This window comes from Leucopleurus acutus (assembly GCF_964270905.1).
Source record: "Leucopleurus acutus genome assembly, chromosome: 11".
NCBI lineage: Eukaryota > Metazoa > Chordata > Mammalia > Artiodactyla > Delphinidae > Leucopleurus > Leucopleurus acutus.
The window spans coordinates 59525493-59540019 of record NC_139152.1 but is presented as its reverse complement, the minus strand read 5'-3'; positions in this window follow the sequence as shown (position 1 = coordinate 59540019).

The window sequence follows — 14527 nt, the reverse complement described above, 5'->3', positions numbered from 1 at the left end:
TTTAGCAGGTCACCCAACCTCTCTGAGCCTCTTTTCTCAGTTTAAGACAAAAATACTATATCGCTGTCAGAATTATTATTTATGATGTGCTTGTTATATGCCAGTTTCCTGACGAACAGCTGATTTATCGATAAACTGAGGAACAGATGGTAAATTAATTTGCTCAAAGTTAGGCGTCTAGTAAGGAGTGGATTGGGGATTTGAGGCAATCTTGTCACGGCAGAGGTGAGGCATTTAATAAGTATGCAATACTACCTTTAAAATAAAGTTGTGTATGAGCATATGCTCTGAAGTAAAAATCAAAGTATTACCTTCTTCATCCACTATTGGACATTTTTATGGTTCTAACTTCATTCAGGACTTATCCTAACACTTATTCTGATTCATGCTCTGTCTTGAGGATAAAGATATGGAAGATCCCAATCTTACCATGAAGTAATGTCAAATTTATATAGATCTCTAGAGTATCCTGCAGGAGATTTATTTCAGTTAGAGACAGAGTAGAGCAGGCAGGTTGCATATGTAATTGGACATGTAAGTAAGTCTTGAAGGATCACGTTTTTTATGCTGAAGTTCAGCTGCCACACTGGTTCAAGGGCTCATTGCCACAAAGAGCCTTAAAGCTGGGAAGCTGGGAGGAACCTTAGGAGTTAATAGTTTCAGGCCAGTTAGCATCCAGTAGTTGGAACCACACGCATGTGCTGAATGTTTGTGCTCTTCTCTTTTATATTTTCAACACTATTAATTTCCTCTCATTCTGGATTATTTTTTTCAACCTCTCTGTACCTTCCTTAATCAGCTTGTAATTCATTTAGCAGTTTACTATGTCTAATTGTATTATAAATGATTTAACGTCTTTTTATTTGCCCTTTTAGGTTTTACCTTAGTTCTCTTAACTCCTTTCTTTTCACCTTATCCAAACTTTGATTTCTTCTTTCACTCAGTCCATTGAGAGTGTGAGCCTCTTCTTATCTGTCTTGACTGTCCCACCTCAGATTGCACTGTCACTCTCTCCTCTTCTGTTTTATTTTTTCTTTTTAGCATTTATTTCTGCCAAACCTACTCTATTCTTATTTATTATCTAACTTCCCCGTTTGAATTCATAAGGATTCTTTGTTTTTTTTTCCACTGCTCTCATCCCAGTCATCACTGCATGCCTGTCACAAATGAGGTCCTCAGTACATATTTGTTGAATTGAATGAATCTAATAAAAGAAAAAATTTCTGGAGGTACATGTTCTTCTCACATTAGCTATATGTTTTTATTTTGCTGGCTATGTTGCTTTCCTTCTTTGTGTTGCAATGTTTTTTAAAAGACTCAGTATTGGGGTTTTTGTTTACATAGCTCCAAATGTGGACAAATTTATAAGCATCTGCAGTTAACTCAAAATAGAGTAGATATATTCCACTTTCTTAGATGCCCTGTTCGGCCCTGAGCATCACTTTTTTCTCTTCCCCTTCAACCTTGAGCTGGACTTCTGGCCCTTTAGGTTTTACCTATTCAGTAACCTGAAGGAGGAGGAGAGGAAGCTAAGACCACTGGCAGCCACAGTGATGGAATTTTATATCTGCATTTTTTTTTTTTTTTGCCCTCTATATTTCTAAAAATTCTAACTAAGAGTTATGCTTTGTCTATTGTGTTGGGAGCAAATGCTGCCCAACTAAATTACCTTATCAATCTGATTCCTGTCTTGGGACAAACTGAGCACTTCACTGATAAGTTCATTTTGAAAGATGTGGATTCTTTTAATCTGACATGGATACATATTTTTGTCTTGGCATTTTGTTGCTGTTGGTCTTTAGTTGTAAAAATACCTTCAGAAAGTTCTTTTTCACTCTTCTGCCTTGTGCTCTTATAGTGGGTTCAGTGGTGGCCTCCAAAAAGATATGCCTATGAACCTTGGAAAAGGGGTCTTTGCAGATGTAACTAAGTTAGGGAATCTCAAGATGAGATCATCCTGGATTATCTGGGTGGACCCCAAATCCAGTGACAGACAACTTAAGAGACACAGAGGAGAGACACACAGAAAGGGGGAGCAAAAGGCTATGTGAAGATGGAGGCAAGGATTGGAGTTAAACAGCTGCATCCAAAGATACTTAGAGCCACCAGAAGCTAGAAAAGACAAAGAAGGATTCTCCCCTAGAGCCTTCTGAGAGAGTGCAGCCCTGCCTGCCAATACCTTGATTTTAGACTTCTGGCATCCAGAACTGCGACAGAATAATTTTTTGTTTGTTTTAAGTCATCCAGTTTGTGATCATTTGTTTTGGCAGCCCCAGAAAACAAGTACAGCCCTTTATACTACATACTGCCCTTCCAGGTAAAGGGGTATTTTCTCCTTTATTTGAATGAATGCTTCATTAGAGAGTGAAGGCAGAAAGAAAAGGAACCAATGGGAAGCTCTGGTTCCATGCAGCCTCTTGAAGCGCCCCCCACTGAACTGTCAGCGTGACGTTTGTATGCCCTCGGGAAAGCAGTTTTGGAGCAGACTCTTCCCTCCTTTCTCTTGCCTGTACCTATGCCCCACAATCACTTAATCCTACATTTGCTCAAACAGGAAAGCACTTTTTTGAAAAGTGTGTTTTACATGTTTTCCATACAGGTGGTGGTGGTTGTGGAAGGGTCCATGATATTGCCTAGATTCTACCTTTGTTTTGTTGCAGACTGTAGTGTTGTTCAAACAGTACTGTTGTCCAAACACTATAAGTGAAAGAAAACAAAAATTCTCTAATTTTGAGGTTAAGAAATTTCCCTTGGCTTTAGAATCTTCAGCTGTGTTCTAGAAAGGGAAAGATTTATGAACCTGCACTTACAGGCCTATCTTTTTGCAGTACTTTTTTGCTCTCGTGATCTAAGAAGATAGTTGATATATTGGCTACTTGCTCTCCCCATTGTCAGTTTTGATCAGCATTTATATGTGTGTATGTGTATGTGTTATTAAACATAAACGTAAGTACCATAAACATAAATTATTGATCTTATAAAATACCTGTACAGCCAACAGAATAATTCTAATAGCATAAATTTTAATGGTTCACTGCTGACTAGGTGTGCTTATAACCAGACTTCCTTCCTGCCTGCCACATGTCCATAGTGGGTTTCTCATACTATTCTACATTCCACAGAATTGGTATTTTTGTAGAACGTTGGGAGTGATACCACTGACTGCATATTCTACCCACTACAACATGACTAAAAACATGTGATCTTACCAAAATAGTTCTTTAACATCTAAAATGCCGTATTTCCAAAATATATTCAGTACCATACAGTAGGAATTCCCTAAAGCAATGCAAATGGATGGAAATGCTATAGAGGAAGTTTTTCCAAAAGGTCCCCCTGGAACTCGAGATAAAGCTTAGTCTGTTCCGATTTAGTCTCCTCATTAATGACCTGGAAAAGAGTGGGAGTCAACAGCACATTAATTAAATTCACAGATGTTTCTTAATTGAAAGGTGTAGCACATATCAGCAAAGGACACAGACTCTGAGGTAAAAAACTGGAGTATGAGAAAAAACATACATCTAGGCTGGAAAATAATCTAAAAACCAGAGTTCATTTGTTGAAGATACTTGAGATGGTGTTCATAGTTCCATGACTCGCAGGCTGAAGATGAGAGTAGAGTATATGCCAATACTATGATCCATTTTAGGTGGTCAGCGATCCAGCTTAGAAGAAAGAGACACATAAAGGGATATTATACAGGACAGTGATGCAAGTAGGCCCTTGAAGTGTTGTTAATCTCAAGTTAGTATAAATACAGAGGCATCAGTTTTTTAACTGTAGCAAGAAGAGATAGCTGGAAGAAATAACGATTTGTGAAAATAAGAATGTATGTATGGTTCCATAATTAAGTCGAATTTGCAAGAGTCAGATCACACAAACTTCAAAAACGCTCTCATTATATAAGTGAGGAATATGATACCAAGAAAGTTTAAGGCACTAGCCCAGATTCCTAAGGCAACTATTTAACAGAACCTGAGCTGAAGTTTAAGTCTATTGACTACTGATTTCTCTACTGGATCCCTGCACCATTGCCAGGTCTGACTTGAATATCAGCATCAGGGTTGTGAAAATATCCTGGCTCCAATATAGGGGGTTCCTGGTCAGAAAGCTTTAGAAGAAAGTTAAAATTCCATACCAGTGTCCTGGAGGAATAAAAGAAGCAGAGAGAGCATCAGTGCAGGATAAAGGCAAGAATGGATGTTTGTGGTATCATTTCTTCTCTGCAGACCATTTAGTGATAGGTTCCAAACTGACTTGTGAAAAGTTGGCAAAGAGCACCATACCAGGAGCCAGAAGAATTTTGTTTGAAACCTTGAACATTTATTTCGGTATTGTGATTTTCAGCTTCAAAATTTGCAAATTAAATCTCAATAAAATTAATTAGTCAATTAATTAATACCTGTACTAGCCACTTGACAAGGCTGCAGTAACAGTCAAATTTTTTTTAATTATAGGAAAGATTTTGTAAAAGGGAAAACTCATATAAATTAAGATATAATTTGCCTGAATCCTGACTTAATGACATGCTCTAACTTCCTAAGCAGAGTCCATTCGACTGAGGCCATGCAGCTGCAGTGACTTGTTGGAAAGTCCATCCAGTAAAGAAACAGATATTCAGGGGATGTAAACTAAAACAAGGCTGAAGAGAGGGCTTTGTGGGAGTGAAAGATTCCTGCATCTAACATCACCGGAAAGACAGTAGGTTGATACTCAGTATGCCTATATTCTGTAAGAATACTAAAGGTTTCTATATTCATTGATTAATAAGAATGCTCAGGAGAAGTCAGCCCAGACATAGTGTCTAGGATCTAGCAAGATTGTAAAGGACTCAGCTATAAAAAGGAACGAAATTGGGTTATTTGTAGAGACGTGGATGGACCTAGAGAGTGTCATACAGAGCAAAGTAAGTCAGAAAGAGAAAAACAAATATCGTATATTAATGCATATATATGGAATCTAGAAAAATAGTATAGATGATCTTATTTGCAAAGCAAAAATAGAGACACAGACATAGAGAACAAATGTATGGACACCAAGGGGGAAAGCGGGAGTGGGAGGAATTGGGAGATTGGGATTGACATAGATACACTATTGAATTATGTATAAAATAGGTAACTAATGAGAACATACTGTATAGCACAGGGAACTCTACTTAATGCACTGTGGTAACCTAAATGGGAAGGAAATCCAAAAAAGAGGGGATATATGTATATGTATAGCTGATTCTTCTTGCTGTACAGTAGAAACTAACACAACATTGCAAAGCAACTATACTCCAATAAAAATTAATTAAAAAAAAAGATTGTAGAGGAAATGACAAAATTTTATAGAGTCAAAAGGACCTGTTTGTAACCTAGCTTCACTGCTCCTGGGCAGTGTGACTTGGGAAAGTCACCAAACTTTAGTTGTTTCACTTATAAAAGAAATGAAAATGTTATTTATGTCAAAAAGTTGTTGAAAGAATTAGAGGAGCCCATGTAACTTCTCCAGTACAGTGCTGTACCTACCACATAATCATTTTTATGCCTTCCAAAGTAGTGATGAGAAATTTCCTCCCAGATGGAGAAACATTCCACGGATTGTTGGTCAACTTCTGTGAGATTTATTTAAAACCCCAAGATGTGAACCGAGCTGTTAATGTTAATGAAAATAAAGGCAGTAGCCACTGAATGCATCTAGCTGTAACCCTACAAATGATACATGATCATACTGTGGGAAAATTTTGCCCTCACAAGTTGATAATATTTCAGATGATTTCATGAGTCTTTTTCATTTTTAATTTCTCTGACTGTGATTTTTCTAAGTTAAATAATTTAGTTAAGGAACAATTCAAATCTATGTTGAGATAACTAGGGAAAATATTGTTCAACTAACCTTTCGCTGTGCTATTAGTTCCATTAAAACCAACTTATTAAATATAGGCTGGTCAGGTCCAGGGAACAGTGAAAATTAGAAATAATGTGCCAGATCTTTTAGGTAGGTTGAGCCATGAAATAATCACAGCCATGATTTTCCCAGAGCTAACCGTTCACTTGCACCCTAGCACTTATGAATCATTATGTTACTGTTTTGCTCTTAATGTCTGCTCTGCATCAGTGGTCATAATGGATGGAGACTGATGGGGAATTGAGACTTCGCAGCAACTTAGCAATTAAAATGCTCAACTGGTCTTTGTTCTAGCGTTCCCCGATGGATATGGCCCTGTTCATTAATCTGCATGTTGATTACAGCCACTGTGTGCTATCGATCTGTGTTTCCCAGCCCTGTGATTATAGAAGTATTAAGTTGCCATAGGCATCTATAGCAACACACACCTCTGAATTTAATGCTGCTGACCATTATACAACGAAAAAATTATAGTCACTTTTTGTGCTGACTTAAGGATACCAAAGGAAATTTTCAAAACCTGCCTCCATTAAATTATTTTAATAAGTATTTCACTTTATACCATAGATATAGTTTTAAAATTGTCCAGATAATAAAAACATATTTCCTCATTGACTTACTTTATAAATTTCAGGTGAGATTTGTTTTTATATTCAATTATCAGTGACTCCATTACATTAGTTTGAAATTTCTCTCTTCTGTTCACAACCTTTTCCTCTCTGTCAAGTAGTTAATGATGTGTAAACCAGCACTTAGATGTGCTGAGAGAGAATGTTATTTCAAAGAATGTGATCATGGATCTTTTTATGAAACAGCTTTTTGAAATGTGAACAACTATCCTGAAATGTATATGCTTATATCAGCTTTCTTTTTTATTTTTTAACATCTTTATTGCAGTATAATTGCTTTACAATGTTGTGTTAGTTTCTACTGTATAACAAAGTGAGTCAGCTATATGTATACATATATCCCCATATCCCCCCCTTTTTTTTTTTTTTTTTTCCTATTTTACGGTACGCGGGCCTCTCACTGCTGTGGCCTTTCCTGTTGCCGAGCACAGGCTCCGGACGCGCAGGCTCAGGGGCCATGGCTCACTGGCCTAGCCGCTCCGGGGCACATGGGATCTTCCCGGACCGGGGCACGAACCCGTGTCCCCTGCATCGGCAGGCGGACTCTCAACCACTGCGCCACCAGGGAAGCCCCTCCCCTCCCTTTTGTGTCTGGCTCCCACCCTCCCTATCCTAACCCTCTAGGTGGTCACAAAGCACCGAGCTAATCACCCCATGTGATGCAGCTGCTTCCCACTAGCTATCTATTTTACATTTGGTAGTGTATATTTGTCAACGCTACTCTCTCATTTCCTCCCAACTTACCCTTCCGCTTCCCGGTGTCCTCAAGTCCATTCTCTATCTCTGTGTCTTTATTCCTGTCCTGCCCCTAGGTTCATCAGAACCTTTTTTTTTTTTTTAGATTCCATATATATGTGTTAGCATATTGTATTTGTTTTTCTCTTTCTGACGTACTTCACTCTGTATGACAGTCTCTAGGTCCATCCACCTCACTACAAATAACTCAATTTCATTTCTTTTTATGGCTGAGTAATATTCCATTGTATAGATGTGCCACATCTTCTTTATCCATTCGTCTGTAGATGGACACTTAGGTTGCTTGCATGTCCTGGCTATTGTAAATAGAGCTGCAATGAACATTGTGGTATGTGTCTCTTTTTGAATTATGATTTTCTCAGGGTATATATATACCCAGTACTGGGATTACTGGGTCAAATAGTAGTCCTATATTTAGTTTTTTAACGAACCTCCATAGTCGCTGTACCAATTTACATTCCCACCAAGAGTGCAAGAGGGTTCCCTTTTCTCCACACCCTCTCCAGCATTTATTTTTTGTAGGTTTTTTGATGATGGCCATTCTGACTGGTGTGAGGTGATACCTCATAGTAGTTTTGATTTGCATTTCTCTAATGGTTAGTGATGTTGAGCAACCTTTTATGTGTGTGTTGGCAATCTGTATATCTTCTTTGGAGAAATGTCTATTTAGATTTTCTGCCCATTTTTGGATTGAGTTGTTTGTCTTTTTGATATTGAGCTGCATGAGCTGCTTGTATATTTTGGAGATTAATCCTTTGTCAGTTGCTTCATTTGCAAATATTTTCTCCCATTCTGAGGGTTGTCTTTTCATCTTGTTTATGGTTTCCTTTGCTGTGCAAAAGCTTTGACGTTTCATTAGGTCCCATTTATTTTTGTTTTTATTTCCATTACTCTAGGAAGTGGGTCAAAAAGGGTCTTGCTGTGATTTATGTCAGAGTGTTCTTCCTATTTTGTCCTCTAAGAATTTGATAGTGTCTGGCCTTACATGTAGGTCTTTAATCCATTTTCAGTTTATTTTTGTGTATGGTGTGAAGGAGTGTTCTAATTTCATTCTTTTACATGTAGGTGTCCAGTTTTCGCAGCACCACTTATTGAAGAGGCTGTCTTTTCGCCATTGTATATTCTTGCCTCCAAAGATAAGGTGACCATAGGTGTGTGGGTTTATTTTTGGGCTTTCTATCCTGTTCCATTGATCTATCTTTCTGTTTTTGTGCCAGTACCATACTCTCTTGATTACTGTAGCTTTGTAGTATAGCCCGAAGTCTGGAACCTAATTCCTCCAGCTCCATTTTTCTTTCTCAGGATTGCTTTGGCTATTTGGGGTCTTTTGTGTTTCCATACAAATTGTGAAATTTTTTGTTCTAGTTCTGTGAAAAATACCATTGGTAGTTTGATAGGGATTGCATTGAATCTACAGATTGCTTTGGGTAGTATTGTCATTTTCACAATGTTGATTCTTCCAATCCAAGTACATGGTATATCTCTCCATCTGTTTGTATCATCTTTAATTTCTTTCATCAGTGTCTTATAGTTTTCTGCATATAGGTCTTTTGTCTCCTTAGGTAGGTTTATTCCTAGGTATTTTATTCTTTTTGTTGCCATGGTAAATGGGAATGTTTCCTTAATTTCTCTTTCAGACTTTTCATCATTAATGTATAGGAATGCAAGGGATTTCTGTGCATTAATTTTGTATCGTGCTACTTTACCAAATTCATTGATTAGCTCTAGTAGTTTTCTGGTAGCATCTTTAGGTTTCTCTATGTATAGTATCATGTCATCTGCAAACAGTGACAGCTTTACTTCTTTTCCAATTTTATTTCTTTTCCTTCTCTGATTGCCATGGCTAAAACTTCCATAACTATGTTGAATAATAGTGGTGAGAGTGGGCATCCTTGTCTTGTTCTTGATTTTAGAGGAAATGGTTTCAGTTTTTCACCATCTAGAATGATCTTGGCTGTAGGTTTGTCATATATGGCCTTTATTATGTTGAGGTAAGTTCCCTGTATACCTACTTTCTGGAGGGTTTTTATCATAAATAGGTGTTAAATTTTGTCGAAAGCTTTTTTGCATCTATTGAGATAATCATATAGTTTTTAATCCTTCAGTTTGTTAATATGGTGTATCACATTGATTGATTTGCATATATTGAAGAATCCTTGCATTCCAGGGATAAACCCCACTTGATCATGGTGTATGATCCTTTTAATGTGCTGTTGGATTCTGTTTGCTAGTATTTTGTTGAGGATTTTTGTATCTGTGTTCATCAGTGATACTCGTCTGTAGTTTACTTTTTTTGTGACGTCTTTGTCTTGTTTTGGTATCAGGGTGGTGGTGGCCTCATAGAATGAGTTTGGGAGTGTTCCTCCCTCTGCTATATTTTGGAAGAGTTTGAGAAGGATAGGTGTTAGCTCTTCTCTAAATGTTTGATAGAATTCGCCTGTGAAGACATCTGGTCCTGGGCTTTTTTTGTTGGAAGATTTTTAATCACTGTTTCAATTTCATTACTTGTGATTGGTCTGTTTATACTTTCTATTTCTTCCTGGTTCAGTCTCGGAAGGTTGTGCCTTTCTCAGAATTTGTCCATTTCTTCCAGGTTGTCCATTTTATTGGTGTAGAGTTTCTTGTAGTAATCTCTCATGATCATTTGTATTTCTGCAATGTTGGTTGTTACTTTTCCTTTTTCATTTCTAATTCTATTGATTTGAGTCTTCTCTCTTTTTTTCTTGATGAGTCTGGCTAATGGTTTATCAATTTTTGTTTATCTTCTCAAAGAACCAGCTTTTAGTTTTATTGATCTCTGCTATCATTTCCTTCATTTCTTTTTCATTTATTTCTGATCTGATTTTTATCATTTCTTTTCTTCTGCTAACTTTGGGGGGATTTTTGTTTTTCTTTCTCTAATTGCTTTAGGTGTAAGGTTAGGTTGTTTATTTGAGATGTTTCTTTTCTCTTGAGGTAGGATTGTATTGCTATAAACTTCCTTCTTAGAACTTCTTTTGCTGCATCACATAGGTTTTGGTCGTTGCGTTTTTATTGTCATTTTTTCTAGGTTTTTTTTTGATTTCCTCTTTGATGTCTTCAGTGATCTCTTGGTTATTTAGTATGTACTGTTTAGCCTCCATGTGTTTGTATTTTATAGAGATTTTTTTCCTGTAGTTGATATCTAGTCTCATAGTGTTGTGGTAGGAAAAGATACCTGATACGGTTTCAATTTTCTTAAATTTACCAAGGCTTGATTTTTGACCCAAGGTATGATCTATCTTGGAGAATGTTCCATGAACACTTAAGAAGAAAGTGTGTTCTGTTGTTTTGGGATGGAACGTCCTAGAAATTTCAGTTAAGTCCATCTTGTTTAATGTGTCATTTAAAGCTTGTGTTTATTTATTTATTCTCATTTTGGTTGATCTGTCCATTGGTTAAAGTGGGTATTAAAGTCCCCTACTATTACTGTGTTATTGTTGATTTCCCCTTTTATGGCTGTTAGCATTTGCTGTATGCATTGAGGTGCTCCTATGTTGAGTGCATAAATATTTTACAATTGTTATATCTTCTTCTTGGATCAATCCCTTGATCATTATGTAGTGCCCTTCTTTGTCTCTTGTAATAGTCTTTATTTTAAAGTCTATTTTTTCTGATATGAGAATGGCTACTCCAGCTTTCTTTTGATTTCCATTTGCATGTAATATCTTTTTCCAGCCCCTCACTTTCAGTCTGTATGTGTCTCTAGGTCTGAAGTTGGTCTCTTGTAGACAGCATATATATGGGTCTTATTTTTGTATCTATTCAGCCAGTCTGTGTCTTTTGCTTGGTGAGTTTAATCCATTTACATTTAAGGTAATTATTGATATGTATGTTCCTATTACCATTTTCTTAATTGTTTTAGGTTTGTTTTTGTCGGTCTTTTCCTTCTCTTGTGTTTCCTGCCTAGAGAAGTTCCTTTAGCCTTCATTGTAAAGCTGGTTTGGTAGTGTGGAATTCTCTTAGCTTTTGATTGTCTGTAAAGGTTTTAATTTCTCTGTTGAATCTGAATGAGATCCTTGCTGGGTAGACTAATCTTGCTGTAGGTTTTTCTCCTTCATCGCTTTAAATATGTCCTGCCACTCCCTTCTGGCTTGCAGAATTTCTGCTGAAAGATCAGCTGTTAAACTTATGGGGATTCCCTCATATGTTTTTTGTTGCTTTTCCCTTTCTGCTTTTAATATTTTTTATTTGTATTTAATTTTTGATAGTTTTACTATGTGTCTTGGCGTGTTTCTCCTTGGATTTATTCTGTATGGGACTCTATGCACTTCCTGGACTTGACTATTTCCTTTCCCATATTAGGGAAGTTTTCAACTATAATCTCTTCACATATTTTCTTAGTCCCTTTCTTTTTCTCTTCTCTTGGGACCCCTATAATTCGAATGTTGGTGTGTTTATTTTTTTCCCAGAGGTCTCTGAGACTGTCCTCAATTCTTTTCATTCTTTTTTCTTTATTATGCTCTGCGGTAGTTATTTCCACTGTTTTATCTTCCAACTCACTTATCAATTCTTCTGCCTCAGGTATTCTGCTATTGATTCTTTCTAGAGAATTTATAATTTCATTTATTGTGTTGTTCACCATTGTTTGTTTGCTCTTTAGTTATTCTAGGTCCTTGTTAAAAGTTTCTTGTATTTTCTCCATTCTGTTTCCAAGATTTTGGATCATCTTTACTATCATTACTCTGAATTCTTTTTCAGGTAGACTGCCTATTTCCTCTTCATTTGTTTGTTCTGGTGGGTTTTAACTTTGCTCCTTCATCTCCTGCGTATTTCTGTGTATTCTCATTTTGCTTAACTTACTGTGTTTGGGGTCTCCTTTTTGTAGGCTGCAGGTTCATAGTTCCCATTGTTTTTGGTGTCTGCCCCCAGTGGGTAAGGTTGGTTCAGTGGGTTGTGTAGGTTTCCTGGTGGAGGGGACTGGTGCCTGTGTTCTAGTGGGTGGGGCTGTATCTTGTCTTTCTGGTGGGCAGGGCTGCGTCCAGTGGTGTGTGTTGGGGTGTCTGTGAACTTGGTACGATTTTAGGCAGCCTCTCTGCTAATAGGTGGGGGGGTTGTGTTCTTGTCTTACTAATTGTTTTGCATGGGGCATCCAGCACTGGAGTTTGCTGGCCGTTGAGTGGAGCTGGGTCTTAGGGTTGAGACGGAGATCTCTGGGAGAGCTCTTGCCGATTGATATTACGTGGGGCCGGGTGGTCCAATGTCCTGGACTTGGCTGTCCCACCTCAGAGGCTCAGGCCTGACACCAGGCCGGAGCGCCAAGACCCTGTCAGCCACACAGCTGCTCGGCATGGCTACCTTTGTGCAGCTGACCCATGGATAGTGCAGAGGCTGAGGGTTCAGGCCCAGCCTTGGGCTTCGCACACATACGCCCACCCTGCATTCAGTGACTGAGTTGGGTTACCCCTTACTCTATATTAGTTTTCTTAAAGTGGAATGTAATTGAAAATAATTGTGATATGAAGAATGAAGCTATTTTAATTGACACATAATGAAGCCTTGTTATAGATCACAGTGATTGAAAAGAATGATTCTATGAGACTTATATCTAGTAAACTTTAGTTAATAACACAGGTTAAACATGAATATTTCAAACACTGTTAAACTCATCAGCAGGACCTATAAATACTATCACTTAGATGTTTACTTTAGTCACTGATGCATTTTAACAATATAGGTAATTTCCTGGGTCCTGTTTTTACACCAGTAGCAGAACCTACTAACTCTTAAGCATTCAAATTTCCTAGAGATATAACATGGCTTTTATACATGTAACTCTGTTATAAGGATGAGAGGGATGAGATGATACTTAACTAGTTTTTCAAGTAAGAATAATTTTAGATTGAAGTCAAAATGATGAACCATATTAACAGAAAACTTATGCCTGTATAAATTAGTGTACAATAAATTTGGTTCTTCCCTAGAATTTAGGTATTATTGTCAGGTCTCAAGAAAGTGAAAATAAATGATAATTAACACATTTTAACATGCCAAAAACATAGAGGCCAGGGGAACAGAATAAGTTACCATTCAAGAAGCAATATTCTTCTGAATATTGCATGTGAACTACTGTTAACCCAACAGTTTATCCCAGTGCTTTAAAAAGCCGTTCTGCCAAACTCCAGCCCCTAAATCTAACTGCTCTGTTAGATGTAAAGTCACTTTATAAAGTTAAGGCAGCACAGGTCATATTTCACTTTATTTGATATTATTTTAGTTTTTGGAAAAACCTGTGACTGGTCTAATTCATGCCACTGAATCACTTCATATGTTTAAAATATCCTATATGTTTTCTGTTTAGTCTTGAATGTGCCTTTTAGAGTTATTTTTATTAGGTTTTAAATTACATCATAGTATATACTAAGTTCTAGGTCATCATTATGACCTAACATTCTCTGAAGCCCAAAGACTTCTGTTGTACATCTCTGGGATAAATTCATCTGGAGACATTGTAGAAGCAATGCCAAGCTGATTGAGATGCAGCAACTGCTTCAATGGGGTATAATTTGAGAGACATCTCAAGGCCTCACTTGTCAACAACAACAAAATCACTCACTTGCATGACACTGCTCAAAGCCCTCCTTTCCCATCACCAAACTTGTCATTTCTTTGGGTTAAGAAACTTTCTTATAAGACTCTTGATAAAATTACAACATCCTCCCTGGGAGAGAAGTAGATTCACTCTCACAACCATTAGACTAAGAAGGGAAAAGGAAAGAGACATAGGTCAAGAGTATCCTACTGTCGATGGGAAAGTAGAAGAGAAGGGGATTGGAAGGATTCAGACAATCAGAGGATAAATGTGAAGAGGTGGAAGCAGATAAGTCAAAAATATTTTTCAACTCTACTGCATTCTCAAAATAAATAATTTTATTTATATTAATACACAAAAAAGTAAGTTGTAAGAGCAATTCTTATCTGAGAATCATGAAGTCCATTCAGCAATCATCTACTTCCTTTACTCCCACGAGAGTGCAACTGAAAGCCATGCTTGCAAGAGCTTTGTTGAGATTCCCATCACCTAAAAAGAATCAGAACCTCTGCTAGTCTTTTTTCATCTGAAATCCCCATAGTACCTTCCTGGTAATCAGGAGCAAGTTACCTCTTCCTCAGCCTCTGAGACCCCAAACACATGACATTATTCCTCCCGTTGAAAAGATGTTACAATAACAATTATTCCTAGAATCTCCTTGGCAACAGGAGCCACTGTAATTGTCCCCAGAACCTTTGTTCTT